Source organism: Phascolarctos cinereus, unplaced genomic scaffold, assembly GCF_003287225.1.
Source record: "Phascolarctos cinereus isolate Bilbo 61053 unplaced genomic scaffold, phaCin_HiC Scaffold_5;HRSCAF=322, whole genome shotgun sequence".
NCBI classification, from domain to species: Eukaryota; Metazoa; Chordata; class Mammalia; order Diprotodontia; family Phascolarctidae; genus Phascolarctos; species Phascolarctos cinereus.
The window spans coordinates 422,121,895-422,138,166 of record NW_027555958.1 but is presented as its reverse complement, the minus strand read 5'-3'; the positions used below and the strand labels follow the sequence as shown (position 1 = coordinate 422,138,166).

General features: G+C 39.1%; 1 pseudogene; it reads left to right on the top strand.

Moving 5' to 3' along the window:
- Positions 1-919: 919 nt before the first annotated feature.
- Positions 920-16,272, top strand: part of LOC110202723 (flavin-containing monooxygenase 5-like) — a 41,087-nt pseudogene continuing 25,734 nt past the window's right edge.

The following is a 16,272-nucleotide window of genomic DNA, read 5'->3' as shown; positions in this document are numbered from 1 at the left end:
TGTTTAGCTATCGATTTTTATTGCCCCTCTCATATGGAACCTACAGAAACTCAATATCTTGGTCTCATAAATAAGGACAGTGCCCAATGCTTTGAACACTGAATTTTACATAGTAGGTACTATATGAATAGCATTTGTTGCTAATAAATGAGTGACAAAGCACATCTTTGGAAGTCCACATGCTTTAGTTTGCTCAGAGTTTCCTAGCAACAAACCAGTGATAGAGATGTTTCCTATGCACAGCTCAGTTATTAAGAAAGAGACAAGCATTTATTAAGTACCTACTATGTGCCTACCACGTCCAAATGTTCATATGGATTGTTTGTGCCTGATCTGTGGTAGAGTGTTCCAAGCTTGTATTGGTCCAATCAGCCACAGTAAGATATACTTGTACCTTGATCCCAACATAGTGATGCCATTTTGGTCCTCTTCAAGCATGAAGAACCACCAACTGTGTGCCCAGCACTGGGCTAAGTGCTTTACAAATAATATTTCATTTAATCCTCACAACAACCCTGGGAAATAGGTGCTATTAGAGGTGTTATATAGCTAGGTGGTGCAGTGGATAGAGCACCGGCCCTGAAGTCAAGAGGACCTGAGTTCAAATCCAACCTCAGACCAAACACTTGATACTTATTAGCTATGTGACCCTGGGCACGTCACTTAACCCCAATTGCAAAAAAAAAAAAAAATTTAAAGGCGCTATTATTATTCTCATTTTACAATTGAGGGAACTCAAGCAGAAAAAGGTTAAGTGACTTGCCCAGGATGACAAATAGTAAATGGCAGAGGCCGGATTTGAACTTAGGTCTTTCTTACTCCAAGCCCCGAACTCAATGCTCTTCACCACCTAGCTATCTAAGAAGATATATGTGATGGAGTAGAGTTTCTTTCCTACAATGTAGTAAGAAAAATAACAATGACACCTAGAAAATCACAGGACAAAAAGTTTGAGAATGAAGCAGTAATAAAACCTATACCTGCAAACATCTATGCACAAATGTATATAGGAGAAATTCCAGAATTGAATGATCAGTGCCGGCAGCGCCTGCATCCCCGGCCGTGGTCTGATGCCGGCAGAGTGTGAAGAGAGAAAGAATCACGGGCCAGGTGAGAGCAGTGAAGAACAAGCTCTGTTCATTGATCTGAGGGCTCAGGCTTATATAGTACTGGATCAAGCAACAGTAACATTATTATTCATGAAAAGTACAAATCTAATTAAGTGATTTCCTTACTTCCTTGTACCTTGTCTGTTACTTTCTTTCCTGTGTCCTGGCCTGTACCCCATCCGTTTCCTCCCTTCCTGCATCCTGTTCTCAAGAGACGGAACAGGGGGGTGGTGAGCCGACATCCTGAGTGTCACAGCTGTCAGGCTTAGTACAAACTACAGGTAAGACCCGGGCTGGCCTAAGCCCTCTAACTCCCCAAACCTGGCCCTCTGCAGATCAGTATGAAAAATATTGTCTAAAGAAAAATGAATGCCAGATGGCACCCAGAAATGGCCCACGATTCTATTTACCTTTCCTTTTGTGCCCAATGATATTATTCTGTGCCTTGAATTCTTTTGACATCAGTAGAGTGCTTGATTTTTAGTACCTGTGTCTATCTAAAATTACTGGGGTGGGAGAGAGGGTCTCGCCTGTTTTTGAAACTACAGTGTTGATGTGTTCTCTAAGTAGGAAAGGCAATCTTCATGGAATGAATATTCACTGCAAATTATATCTAGTTTAGAAAAATCCTTGAATCTCAGTTGCTCTTAAGCTTAAGGTTTAGATTCAGATTGTAGTTACCAGGCGAAGAAACCACTGGTAAATTTCTCACTTTTTCTTTCTGAGAAAGAGAGGCATTTTGAGGATACAAAAATCCTGTAGGCAGTTTCTGATGTTATGAGGATACAGAGGGAAAAAAATAATCTAAAATTTTATCCTCTGAAATAAACTGAACTACGAAGCTTCAAATCTGGCCTCCAACCAGTCCTAAGTGAGAAAAATGAGCCAAAGCTTCATGTTCATAAAGTTATATAAGAAGAGAATTTGGCCAAATTGGGTCATGAAGGACGGAGGATGGATTCAGATAATTATGGGGAAGAAAGCCAGAGAGTTTTAAAATGCTATCTAAAGCAGTTTTTGAAAATATTTAACTTGGTTATTCAATCTGTGCAAAAGGGCAATGGAAAGATGCATGATGGGTGAAGACAGCCTGAGCTGCACCGCATTAGGAATGATCATTTGGTTCCCAGAAGTGCTGGGAAAGACATTGAGGAGAAGAATTAACCAGAAAAGAAGAATTAGAGGAGATGTGTTGGATATACCTGTGAAACACGGACATATGGCGAAAGCGAAGGATGGGTCATCCACTACTGCCTATATAAAAGGGCTGGAGGTTTATGGAGGATTTATAGAAGGACATGGACGAGTGGCACAGGGCCTGGGCAGAGTAGATACTTAGTAAATACTTGTTGATTCATTTCTCAGTATTTGGCTCCTCTCTCAATTCTGCATCTGCTGCTCTTCCTGGTTTCAATGCCAACAAACTATTTACCCCTCACTACCATGTATCCCTCCCCCCACTTCCAACCTCTGTTTGCATGTTGTCTCCTTCCATCAAATTGTAAGTTCCTTGAGGGAAGATACTGTCTTCATTTTTATTAATTGTATCCCCAGTGCTTTGCACAGTGCCTGGCACATAGTAGGTACTTACTAAATGTTTATTGGATTGGTTTCCATTGGTAAAGGATCATAAGGTATGAATATGTTGGAATTTGCATCAGTGGAGTACTTATCACTTGTTTAACCACTAGGTGGCACTGGCAAGCATGGCCCTTTGAGCATGAGTCATACACTGAACAACGAAATGACTAGATGATTGAATTTTCTGTGTGTGTATGTGTGTGTGTGTGTGTGTGTGTGTGTGTGTGTGTGTGTGTGTATGCTTTCAAGGCTTTCAAATGGACATCCCTTTGAAAAGACCCTTTCTTCCTTCCTCTTTCATGCCCAAAATGAACTTGAAACAGAAAATGGAAAAAAAAAATGGTGGCCACTCCTTACTACTTACTTGTTCCCTCCCATCATGGTTACTGAGAGAGTTCTAGGAGTATCTGGTTCTGAGGATTTGTCTTTTTCTTCCCCATCTAAACTCTCATCTTTCTTAATATTTGGCTCTTTGAACTCTTGGCCAGAAATCTTGCTGGGGCAGTATTAAGTGGGAGTTTATAGCACTAAACCCATAATATAAATATCTTCTCTTCTAGGTTTCCATCCAATTACCTTCATGCAGAATCACGCAGAATCCAACATTAGTACATGCATTTTAGCATTTAATCGTGGCTTTTAATAGCATAGAGATTAAATTGAACAGAGACAAAAGAAACTTCCAAGGACCTACAGCTTAGTCAGCCACCGAGTGACAAGGTTACTTTCTCTTTGTGGGAGCTATGGAAATGATCCTGAATGGGGGCACAGGGGACTTAGAGTCTGGCTCTGTGGGATGGAATGAGCCCCCCACCAAAAGTTACTCATGGAAGTTAATCATGAGACTTTGCTGAATCATTGCCTGCATCTGTATCTCATTGGTCCTGCTCAGCTACACTTGGAACATTTCATTTGCACTTCTCACTCTCCTTCCCCACAAGATCAGAAGATGACTGCTGCTCTGCTCTCCTTCCCCACACAGTCACCTGTTTGGGGGTGTGCAGAAGGCAACTCATACCAGCTCACTACAGTCTACTGTCAAATTCTCTGTGTGCACCTTTGCATCTTGGAAATAAGCAAATGCTACAAATCAGGCCTTGATGTATTGTTTTTTTGTCTAGACTTAAGAAAGTGATAAAGAAAATGTTGATAATGTACTTTAAATTTAAAATTCTATCATGTTTCACTTCTTTCCTGGAAAGCTGGTTGTTAAACATTTCCCAGCCCACCCCTGCCTGGAACCACTGTTTGATTGTCTGTTGTTATTCTTCCTCCTAGTTGTAAGCTTCCTGAATCTTTCTTCTACAAGTCAGGAGGAGCGGGGGCTAGACTTGTGATTCAAGGTCACTTCCTCTGCTGGGACCAAGACAAATAAAAAAAAATCCTCTGGATGGTTCTAGGAGGACACTGGAATATTTCTGCCCAAACCTGTAAGCATCTATCTCCAGTGTCCTTATCTTCTTGGGGACATCTACAGAAGATTTAACCAAAACAGTACCTGGATGAGATTATGAGTACACTGATAATACCAAAAGTTTTTATGTCTTACATATTCTGTATATCTCTATAGCTCTCTATATATGCCTTTAGAGGGTAGATACTTAAAAGACAAAGGCAAGTTTATTTAACTTGTTTTCCATACTGTAGCACCTAGCACAGCAGAGAATGTATGTGAATCAATCAGCAGATATTTATTAAGCATCCATTATGTTCCAGGCAGTGCGCTAGGCACCGGATATACAAAGACTTTCGAGGAGCAGATTTTTTTTGTTGTTCAGTCATTTCATGTCTGACTCTTCATAACCCCATTTGGGGTTTTCTTGGCAGAGATACTAGAATGATTTTCCATTTCCTTCTCATTTTCCAGATGGGAAACTGAGGCAAACATGGTTAAGTAACTCGGCCAGGGTCACACAGCTTTAAGTGTCTGAGGCCAAATTTCCACTCAGAGAGATGAGTCTTCTTGACTCCAAGCCCAGCACTCTATCCACTGTGCCATCCATCTGCCCTCTTTTCCTCTTTTAATTATTTCCTATTTACCCTGTATATAGTGGTGTATACATTTGTTTACTTGTTGTGTCCCCATTAGATTGTGAGCTCCTTGAGAACAGGGTCAGTTTTTTGCCTCTTCTCATATCCCCAATGCTTAGTACAGTACCTGACATATACTAGGTATTTAATAAATGTTTATCGACTGACCTATTGACTGACTGAAAACACGACTGCTACTCTTGCTTTCTTGGAATTGCAGGATGCATAGTAAATTTTATCATGCTAAAATTTAGTATCACATAGTATATTTTAGCACTTGATTTCATTTTGTGTTTATCTTTCATTTTACAATGTATTTCTTATATACAGAAAATTGCTGGGGTTTGTTGTTTAATGCATTATGACACTCTTGTTTTATTGGAGAGTTTAAACCATTCACATTTAAAGTTATATAGGTTGGATTTTTCTCCATTTAATTCTTATTGATCCTCACTTCCTCTTTTAAGTCAATACTTTGTCCATGAATTTATCTCTGCTTGTACAAATTTGATCCCAATCTTACCCCAGAGTTTATTTGCTCCTTCCTACTTCCCTTCCTTTTTCAAATTTTCTTTAAGTTTGTTAAATGTTTATTTTTGTCACTTCCTATCTATTATCTTACCTATCTGTTTATCTTGTTGTTATCCTTTGTTTTTGAAGAGGATCATGGGGTGATGTCTTGACTTATGCATAAATTGGATTCAAGTGAAGCAGAGTTGAACAGAGTCATCAGCCACACTCTCTTCCTGAGTCATCCAAGTCCAATGGCAAGACAAAAGGCAGCTTAATGGCAATGGCCCAGGATGCAGTAGATGACCTTGGGGTCTTTGATGTTTGAACAAGCTCTAAGCACTCCATAGCACCTGCTTCAGCTACCTTCATGGCTGTTGGAACAAATTTTTCTATCTATCTGTCTATCATTGATCTAACCTAAGTTATAGTAGCACCTCTGATATATATTAGCTGTGTGACCCTGTACAAGTCACTTAGCCTATCACTACTCTAAGCAAATTTCTAAGACTATAAGCTACGGTAGTATTGACCTTCATTGGCAAAGGGAGTTTTCTTTCTCAGAAGTTTCCAGTATCAATGAAATCACAGGTGTACTCACTCTCTCTTAATCATTCATTTCATTCTTTTTCTATTTATTTACCTATTTTTATTCTATCCCCTCCCAGTCCAGATAAGAATGAAGTTCAAAATTTTCTCTCGTCCCTATCCCCCTACCAAAACTATCCTTTTATGCTAAGAAATATTTATTTGGAGTGTCCCTTTCCAGGAATGATTCTCCCTTTTTTTCTTCTCTCTTCTAGTCAATTCTAAAATTTATTTTACCATTCCTGATCCATATATTTATAAGTTCTTTCTGTATTCTCTCTATGTAGCTCATTTAATGTAATGCTTCCAAAGAACAAAAGCTTTGCTCTTTTCTCTGCTCCATTTACCCCATGTGAAGTGTCTACATGTTGAATAGTCTTTATTTCCAATTCTTTTGAAGGAATAAGTTAAATGCTTCATTGTGAAAGTTCTTTTTATTTTCAATGATGAGTAAGTTGAGCTTTGTGGGCTATGTTATTCTGGAGTCAGCGTGGTTATCTCTGGCTCTTTGCAATATCATATTGCAATATATCTTCTCTTCTCATAAACAAGGCATAGTTCTAAACTTTTTGATTTTCCTTGATAACTGATGGTGTTTCTCTTGGCTACTTATATTTTTATTTGACATTGAGATTTTAAAGTTGAGCAGTCTTAAACTGGGCATCCAGTAGACCTCTTAAATTCATTATTCAAAATTGCACTTACTGTCTTCCTCCTCTCCACCCCCAAAAACTAAAATATCACCTCTTCCTAATTTCCATAATTATTGTCAAAATGACCACTATCCTCTCAGCCATTCAGGCTCACAACCTAGGTGTCATCTTTGGCTCCTCACTCTCTCTCACTTCCCCCACCCCCATAGCCAATCTGTCGCTAAATCCTCTTGCTTTTTCCTTCACAACATCTCCAGAATATGCCTCCTTCTCCCCTTTGACACTGCCCACCATCTTAGTGTAGATCCTCATCCCCTCATGCCTGGACTATTGTAATAGCCTGCTGGTTGGTCTCCCAGACTCAAGTCTCTCCCTACTCCAGTCCATCATGTAATCAACAGACAAATCAATCTTCCTGATCATGTCACGCCTCTATTCAGTAAACAGCAATGGCTCCCTATCACCTGAATCAAATATAAAATCCTCTGTGTGGCATTCAGAGTTCCTTAGAACACCCCCCCACCCCCAACTCCTTCCCAGTCATCTTGCATATTATTTCTACTCTTCTCCCACTAATTCCACAATTCGGTGACACTGGCTTCCTTACTGTTCCTCTTACAAGACTCTCCATCTGTTGGCTGTGTTTTTTCACTGTATTTTCATCTTCCATGCTTGGAATGCTGTCCCTCCTTCCTCGTTTTCTGCCTCTGGGATTCCTCAGCTTCCTTCAAGTCCCAGATAAAATCCTGCCTTCTGCCAGATGTTTTTCCCGATGTCCCTTAACTCTAGTACCTTTTCTCGGCTGATTATCTTCAATTCAGCCTGCATAAAAATTGTTAAATATACATGTACATTATGTATAATATATATGACTTATTAAATGCTTATTGTCTATTTTCCCTATGCTTGGTCTTTGACAATCCCTGAGTTCTATGAATCATTATTTTGCTTTCTGTTTTCAATGCTTCTAGGCAATTTTCTTAAATTATTTCCTGAAATATGGTATTCAGGCTTTTCACTTCATTTTTTCTTCTGGGAGACCTCTGATCCTAAATGTTTTTCCATTCATCTTATCTGTAAGGTTTGATTTGATCTTCCAGTGGCATTGTGCTCTGCTTGGCTTGCCAATCTTACTTCCACATCTGTATTTTTGAGATACATATCTAGCATGCTCTTTTCTTAGATGACTTCTGTGATGGACATATTCTCTATTGTATATACCAAACTGTCTCTTATTCGTGTTATTGAGTGCATTGAGAGCTTTGACTACGTTCTCAATTTTTCATCCTTATTTCCTATGAAAATTGTATTTCTCCTTTTGAAAGATTCTAGGGTTTCTTGCTGTTGATCCACTGTTTCTAGAGGACCAGTAGAAATATTTGTTGTACTTTTGGATTTTTCAGTTTTTCCCCTTAGTTTATTTGCTGTTACATAACAATTTTTATTTATTGTGTTGTGACCTTTCCTAGTCTCATTGTTCATTTTTTTCTTCTTTTTTTCCCTCTCCTGCTGTGTTTCCCTAATTTGGAACTTGATTTATACCTAAGCTTCCTTGGTTGGTCTTTTTGCTTCTTACACTGTCTGCCTTGTGATAAGATGGTTTTATCAGGCACATGTACTTTCTTGCCCCTCTTTCAACCTCAGTCTCTGTAGGTTGTTTTTTTTTTCTGACTAGACTATCAGATCTAGGTAATTTTAGATCCTTCCTCCACTTGGGAGTGAGGCAGGATAACTATCTGCCATGTGGAAACTCCATAGGGTTTGGATGCAGTGGGAATCTCTACCTTTCCTTTCGCTCAGATTGGCTCTATATGTCTAAGTCTCCTCCCAACACAGTTTTTTTTTTAACATTTCCATTGTGATTAAGTGAATTTACTGCTTGGTAAGGGCTGGGAAAATGGGGAATCATATGGACTTATTGCTATCATGGTTAGAGTGACAGAATCCATACCAACTAATGCTTCAAAGGTACTCTAGTGAAGTCAGTCTTGCTAGGATGAGAATATGAGGTCTCTACAGCTCACATGGAGACATTTCCTATTACATGTTTTTTTCTACTTCTATTTTAATAGTAACGTAACTGGTGGGTCATTTGATGACCTAAGATAACAGGTTCTGGGAATTCTGCTGAGACTTGCCGTACTCTATCATCTTTCTCTATACAGCTTCCATAAACTGCTATTGTTGCTGCTAATATTGCAGAAGGAGAAAGTGATGATTAAAAGAAGGGAAAAAAAACAAATTGCTGACCATATAGCAAGTCAGTTAAGAACTGAAAAATGGTAAGTCTGAATTCCTAACTTAATCTTGTACAGAAGTAATGTTGTTCTTCTACGTATGGATGGCCTTGTGTTATCCTGAACTAAAGACCAAAATTATGATTTTGCTGGGTCTAGAGAACCTCCAGGTTTCTTAGTTTTCAGCCTTACATCTTGAATCGGGCCTTTGTGTTAGCCTCATGCTCTGTGTTCTTCTGAGAGAAATAGTGGGGCCTTCTTTGATATTGATTTTTATTATGTGAGGTCTGCGATCATTAAGGACTTTAGAAGTGGCCTACTCTAGGTCAGTCTTTGCTGGAGTAGGTGGCCTATGCTGGGCTGAATATTCTCCATGGAGGAGATCATTCCAAGGAAATGAGATCTAGGGCAGGCTCAAATCACTGCCAAGAGATCCACAGGTTTCTGAGCCCCAGTTCAGGGTCACAACAACACCATTGTAAAGTCTAGGTATCCTTGGATAAACCCTAGTCTGAGGTCTCATCTCTTGGCTCCTGAGACAAAGCTTTGGGATCTAGGATTCGCTCACTTGTCTATGAGCTGGAGTTCCCAGGCTAGAAGTCTCTGGACCCTTTCCCTAGTGCCCACAGGATTTAGGCTATTTCTTTGCATGGACTTGGGCTGGCAAAATGGCCTTTCTCCATCATTTCTTGGTCTCTTGCACATTTTAAAATCCTTTCTAGAGTAATTGCAAGATAGTTGAGGTGTTTGGTTTCCACTCACTCTGTAACTTGAGAAGAGCCCTCCCCCTCATTCTATTAATGGCATTATCATCCTGTCATTAATCTAGATCAAAATCTTGGGGATTATGTTTCACTTTTCTCTTCTCTTCACTAACCCCTTCAATATCTATTGCAACTGTAACATTAATTCTACCTTTATGACATCTTTTGTATGTATCCTCTCAATTCATATGACTGACCCCCAAGTTCAGATCATTATCATCTTTTGAACTATGTTAACAGCCTCCTAATTGGTTTTCTTTTTTCAGCATCTGCCATTATCAATCTACCCTTCACACAAGTGATAAAAAGTCTTTTGAACACATGACTCTTACCAGGTCATTCTCCCACTCTAACCTTAAGAGCCCTATGTTAGGCTCTGGGGGAAAGAAAATTACCTCACTCTTACCCTTGGGGTAATGTGTCAACTCCTAATCTAACTTTTAACCTTTATGTCACATTATTCCCCTTCCTCTATTCTACTTCACAGCCAGACTATTAACTATTCCCTCAACAGGGTCTGCTCTCTCCCATACCTGGAATGTTCTTCCAAGTCTCTGATTTTGAGCAGAACTCTTTCTTTCTCTAAGGCTCAACTCAGGTGCCATCTCTTTGTCAAGCCTTCACTGAGTTTCCATGCTGAAAGTACACTCTTCCCCCTCAAAGTTTCCTAGAATATACTCTGTCTGGTTTCTTCTTTTGTGACTATTTTTACATAATTTATCTCCTCCTTGGCATGTCTCTTGAAGTCAGAGACTGTGTTTTTGTTGTTTTTGTTTTATATATTCTATATCCCTAGCTCCTAATATAGTGCTTTGCATCTAATAGATATTAATTGAATTGAATTGAAATTGGGTAGGCAGGACTCCATCATTTTGGTATTAAAAGATTTGTCCAGAGAACCTTTTACATCCTCTCTGTAGCCCTTTGTTCATCTTCTTTTCCATTCCAAAGTCACGACCTTCATTTGGAAGAAGAGATGAAAACACCATCTGTGCCCTGAGTCCTTCAGTGTCCTATCCAAGACTTTAAACCACTAGAGATACAGTCCATCTTTCTCTTGAGTATATAATTTGTTCTCACATGAATCAGCAGAAGTTTTCAAGCAGTTGTTAGTTTAGATGAGGCTTGGCAGGCTCTCTGTCATGTCTTTCTTAGACTCAGGCTCCGGGAAAGCAGCTTCCCTGATTAGTCAGACCACATAACAATGTCTCTGTGCCTCTCAGTGAAGAGACATCAACCACTGAAACTCAAGTGTATTCAACTTATGGTGTATATACTATATTGTATTGTTTTCTGATTCTTTCATGACTGTTTCATGTATATGAGTCTTGTTTCATCAAAAAGATTGCAGAATAACTATATATATTATATGTATCATAAATGATATATATATATATATATATCATATATGATATATATATTATGTACATATATATCACATATTACATATATATATATATATATATTATAATAGCATTTTAAGGTTTGAAAAATGCTTTGCAGATATTGTCTTATTTGATCCTCACAGCAAGCCTGATAGGTAGATGTTATTATTATCCACATTTTACAGATAAGAAAATTGAGGCAGACATAAGCTAGCTAAGTGACTTGCCCAGGGTCACACAGCTAGTATCTGACTTTTTACACAAGCATTTCTTAACCTTTTATGTACCATGAAGCCCTTTGGCCGGGGGGTGGGGAACCTATGGCTTTGAGGCCACATGTGGCCCTCTGGGTCCTCAAGTGCAGCCCTTTGACTGACTCTAAACTTCACAGAAGGATGTATCTATATATCTATATCTATCTATCTATCTATCTATCTATCTATCTATCTATCTATCTATCTATCTAAGTGTGTGTGTGTGTGTGTGTGTGTGTGTGTGTAGAGAGAGAGACACACAGAGACAGAGAGACAGAAAGAGAGAGAGACAGAGACAGAGAGAGTTTAGACTCCACACTTCAGGCTAAGAACAGCTTTATACTGAACAAATATTCTCCATTCACTTTAGACCTGCACTGTCCAAGCAACTCATAGTAATTATCTGTTTAGCTGTCAAAATCCAGATTGCCTGTCTACCTGTGGCTTGATTTTTGTCCTTTGGCTGTGGAATTCTCCTGGTAGTGTTTCTATTCCCCTGCCCCAGGAAGGACATTGTTAATTATATCTTTTCCCTATGGGCAGCTGGTACCTGAATCAAACTCAGAAAATCTCAGACTTAGGTTGGCCCACATAGTAAACTCCCTTCCACCCCACCTCCGAGTCTGGATATGTCCATTTCTCAGGCTCAGTAGTTTCTAAGCAGTGCTCAGAAAAGGAAACATAAAGGTCAAAAGTGGCAGTCTGGAATTGGGAGACCTAGGATCTCCAGTCTCAGGCTCACTTAGGCAAGTACAAGCTGCTTCCTATTGTCATATTGAAGTCATTTTTTTTCTTGGTTGGGAGTACCCTACACTGGAGGTCCAAGGGAGAAGGGGTGAATGGAGTGAAACAATTTCACAGCTGACCTTTTGTAACTACAAGGAGAACAGTTCCTCTGCCTAGAGTCCATCCCCACCCCACCTCACCCCCTCCCCAGGCATTATTCTGTTAATCAATCATCTGGTGGTAACTCCAGTCACTGGAAACCAACGAAAGGAATTCCATGTCCTCTGAGCCAATACCTGGGGTTCATGTCTAGCTTCATGGGAAGTTGCCTCCTGACAAAGGCTTACTTTCTGTAATCTCATCAAGTTGATTGAGGAACTCATCAAGCTAATCAAGGTGTCTCCTGGTTATCTTTTTCAGACTTAATTTTAAAATTATAAAAAATATAATTGTCTAGTAACATGCAACTATGATACTCGTTATGAAGTAGATGTAATCCTGGCTTCACAAAGCTAATGTTGGCAGAGTAAAAGATCAGGTAGAACCTACTAAACTGGAAAGTCTTTGAGTCATGGTCTGGAGATGGACTGGGTGTTTGTTCAAGGCACTTGCTAAATAGGAAGAATCTGGCCACTAAAAGATTTAATTTAATTCAACAGATTTTTCTCAAGTTCCTACTATGTATAAAGCACCGTGCTAAGCACCTTGGAGAGGAGATACGAAAATTTGTTAGGACATGATCATTAGCTTCATGACATTTAGAGTGTATGTGGGGGGGGGGGGAGGCGGTCAAGCATATCAGATATCCTCATACCTGATCAATGCGTTAGAGAAACTGAGAGCAAATTAGGTTGTTATTTAGGGTTGGAGAAGTCATGTTTGACTGAGGGGATCATCCGAGAAGTGAACTAAGGTTGGCTACCAAGCAATGAATATTTTTACTACTTTAAAAAGAAGAGTAAAGAAGGGCTATAATCTATGTATATGGAGAAAGTTTGGTGAGAATAGATGAGAGACAGCATCTTCCAGTAGATATAGTCCTAGACTAGGAATCCAGAAGCCATAGATTCTGGCAGGGCACTCCACTGGACTTCAGGTTACAAAGTAAAAATCCAAGACAATCCCAACTTTCGAGTACCATACATTGTCCTGAAGGGGTCTTTCAAAGGATCACCGTTAATGATGTAGTAACAGAGATATGATGGTAAGGGATACAATAGGAATAAACTACAGTATGATAGCATCCGCTCTAGTGCTGCTTTGGAGACTCGCCTCTCGAGCAGATGTTGTCTCTAATTTCCCCATTTGGTGATGTGTTTGAATTTGGATTTCTGGGACTGTGTTTTGGAGGGTTTGCGGGAGAAAGAAGCTAGAAGCTGGAAGGGAAAGCCCTTCTGGTTCCCAGCTAAGCAGGAAGATGCTAAAGCAGGGCCAAGACTGGCACCCAATTTCTAGGTACTGGCTCCTTTCTCACTTCCTCCAACTCCCAACTAACAATTAATAGGAATTAGATGCTAAGGAGCAAAAGCTACAATTTCTCTCCCGCCTTGGCCAAGAACTAATGAGTGGGCAGGTGAGACTCTTTTCTTGGTCTCAAACCTTCTTTCTCCATTAAACTAATGGATGATTAATTCTCCCTTTGGGAGAGGGCTAAATTCAGGAGAAGCAGCTGATTCTGCCTTTGTAACCAGCAGGATGAGCTTTGACTTCTTATGCAACAAATGATTTCTTCTCATTGCTTATTGTCCTTTCATTGCTACCATTTTATTACCTCTTTTGTCTAAAAGAAGATTTAGTACTCACTAAATCTTTGTGTGCTTAGTGCTGGTGCAGGTAGAGATTTGAGGAAAGTTTGAATTTTGGTTAAGGGACAGCTTCAGTGAAGCTTGTGGCCTTGAGATGTGGAGGACCAGACAATGACTCCATTAGGAAGTCACAAATGCTGTGGAGGTTAACTAAAGTGGCACCCCCACCCCCACTCCAAGCAAGCATAAGTTTGCTTATACTTGAGAGTCTACAAGAAGAGACAGATGAATAACATAAAATGAAAATGTGCCCCAGACCTCTTAGAGATAAGCCCTTTAGGCAAAACGGAGACAACTGGAAAAAAGCAGATGTGAATTTATGATAGGCCTTCCTTAGTACTACTCTTGAAAGCAGAGGTTCTTAACCTGAGGTCTATGAATTTTTTTATATATACATACATATTACATGCATATATATGTATAACATAAGCATACATACATACATATAATAGATAACTATTTCAGTGCTACTGGTTTCCTTTGTCATTATAGGTATTCTACTTTATGTGTTTAAAAATATTATTCTGAGAAGGGGTCCATGGGCTTTACCAGACCAAAATCTTATCTATGACGCAAGAGAGATTAGGAAGACCTATTTTTTTGTTGGGTTTTTTTGTGAGGCAATTCAGGTTAAGTGACTTGCCCAGAGTCACACAGTTAATGAGTTTTATGTGTCTGAGGCCAAATTTGAACTCAGGTCCTCCTGACTCCAGGGCTGGTGCTCTATCCACAGCACCACCTAGCAGCCCCTGAAACCCCTGTTTTAAAAGGGTACATAGCCCATCTACTCCTTACACTCTGGAGCCTGTAAGTCAGAATATTTCTATTCAAACTTTACACGTGGTGACTCTATACAAATATTAAACGTGAAAGTGTCCTCCACTTCCCTTTTCATGTGATTGCTACATATACTACAATAGTAATAAGCTATGTAATGGGGGAGGAAGGAACACGCATTTATTAGGCACTTCATATGTGTCAGGCACTGTGTGAAACATTTTCCTAAGCACCATGTGAAGGGAAGAAACAAGCATTTACTAAGCACTCACTGTATGCCAGGCACTGTGATCAGTACTTTACAAATATTACCTCATTTTATATTCACAACAATCCTATCAGGTAGGTTTTAGTACTATTCCCATTTTTTAGCTGAGGAAAGTGAGGCAGAGTTTAAGGGAGTTGCCCAGGGTCAGCTAGTAAGTGCCTGAGGCTGGATTTGAATACAGGTCTTCCTGTCTCCAGGTCTATCAATCAATCTACTGTACCACCAATGAACTATAAAATAATAATAAAATGATATAGATATAATAAATTGTAGATGATATAGTAATTAACTGTAATGATCAACTAATATAGATATAATAGTAATAAAAGGTACGTGAAATTTGAAAATTAAATTGAATTCATTTGAAGTTTATTTTAGAGTCCACTTAGAGATTGTCAATTTCAAGTTGGGACTGTAATGCCAATGCTTGGATTTGGAGGTTAGTTAAAGATAAGAATGGATTAACAAGATAGTGGTTCTGCAGTAGAACTGGCTATTTCTTTTTTTTTTTTTTGTGATGCAATTGGGGATTAAGTGACTTGCTCAGGGTCACACAGCTAGTAAGTGTCAAGTAACTGATCTGAGACCAGATTTGAACTCAGGTCCTCCTGACTCTAGGGCTGGTGCTCTATTCACTGCACCACCTAGCTGCCCCCAGAACTAGCTATTTCTTCCCCCATATTTAATTACCAGACTCTTATATCCTTTGTGAATGAATGCCAAAGCTTTCACTCCCCTTTCCTTTAGGTTAGGTAATAGGATAGTTGGACTGCTTTTGTCTTCCCTGCCTTCTGAGGAATCTAGCCTAGACTGACTACTACTCATCAGGTCTGTGGACACACCTTACAAGGGCACAGGCAGCTGGGATAAACAAAAAAAATATATAGAAAGAAGCTGTGTCTAAATTAAAGAGAGTTTATATAATTGTTCCAATGGTAGCTTCAGCAACATGACTTTAGTGAGGGGAAAATATCTAGACGTGGAAAAGTAGTATTGTGGTTAAGAAATCTTCTCAGAAATCATCATTAAGGATTTGGGGGTATTTATGTTAGCTCTAAATATTTTTGCAAAGTGATAACAATTCCTTTAAGTCATTATTAATCATTGCACCTCTGTAAAAGACAGCCAAACAATAAACATTTATTAAACATCTACTATGTGCCAGATATTGTACGGGGATATAAAGAAAGGTGATAGACAGTCCTCATTCTCAGGGAACTCATAGTCTAATAGGGCAGATCAGCTAGAGGGAAGGTCTAACCATGTCACTCCCTACTCAATAAACTCCATGTGCTCCCTATTGACTCTAGAGTCATGTGTTATTTCGTCATTATAATGTCTGTTTAAAATTTCTTTTTTTGTATAAATTTAATAATGTATATAATTGTTAATACAGTTGGGCATGTCTGTTGTATGTGTGTGTGATGCATGCTCAAAAATATTTTTTAACTGATGGGAGAGAATGATACAAAAGTTTACAGAAACAGTCCTTGAATAATTGAAATCCTCACCAAAGGAAAAGATGTGGTCATAAAGGACAAGGCTGATAGAATAATTTTCCAAACATTATAAAAAAGGTTTGAA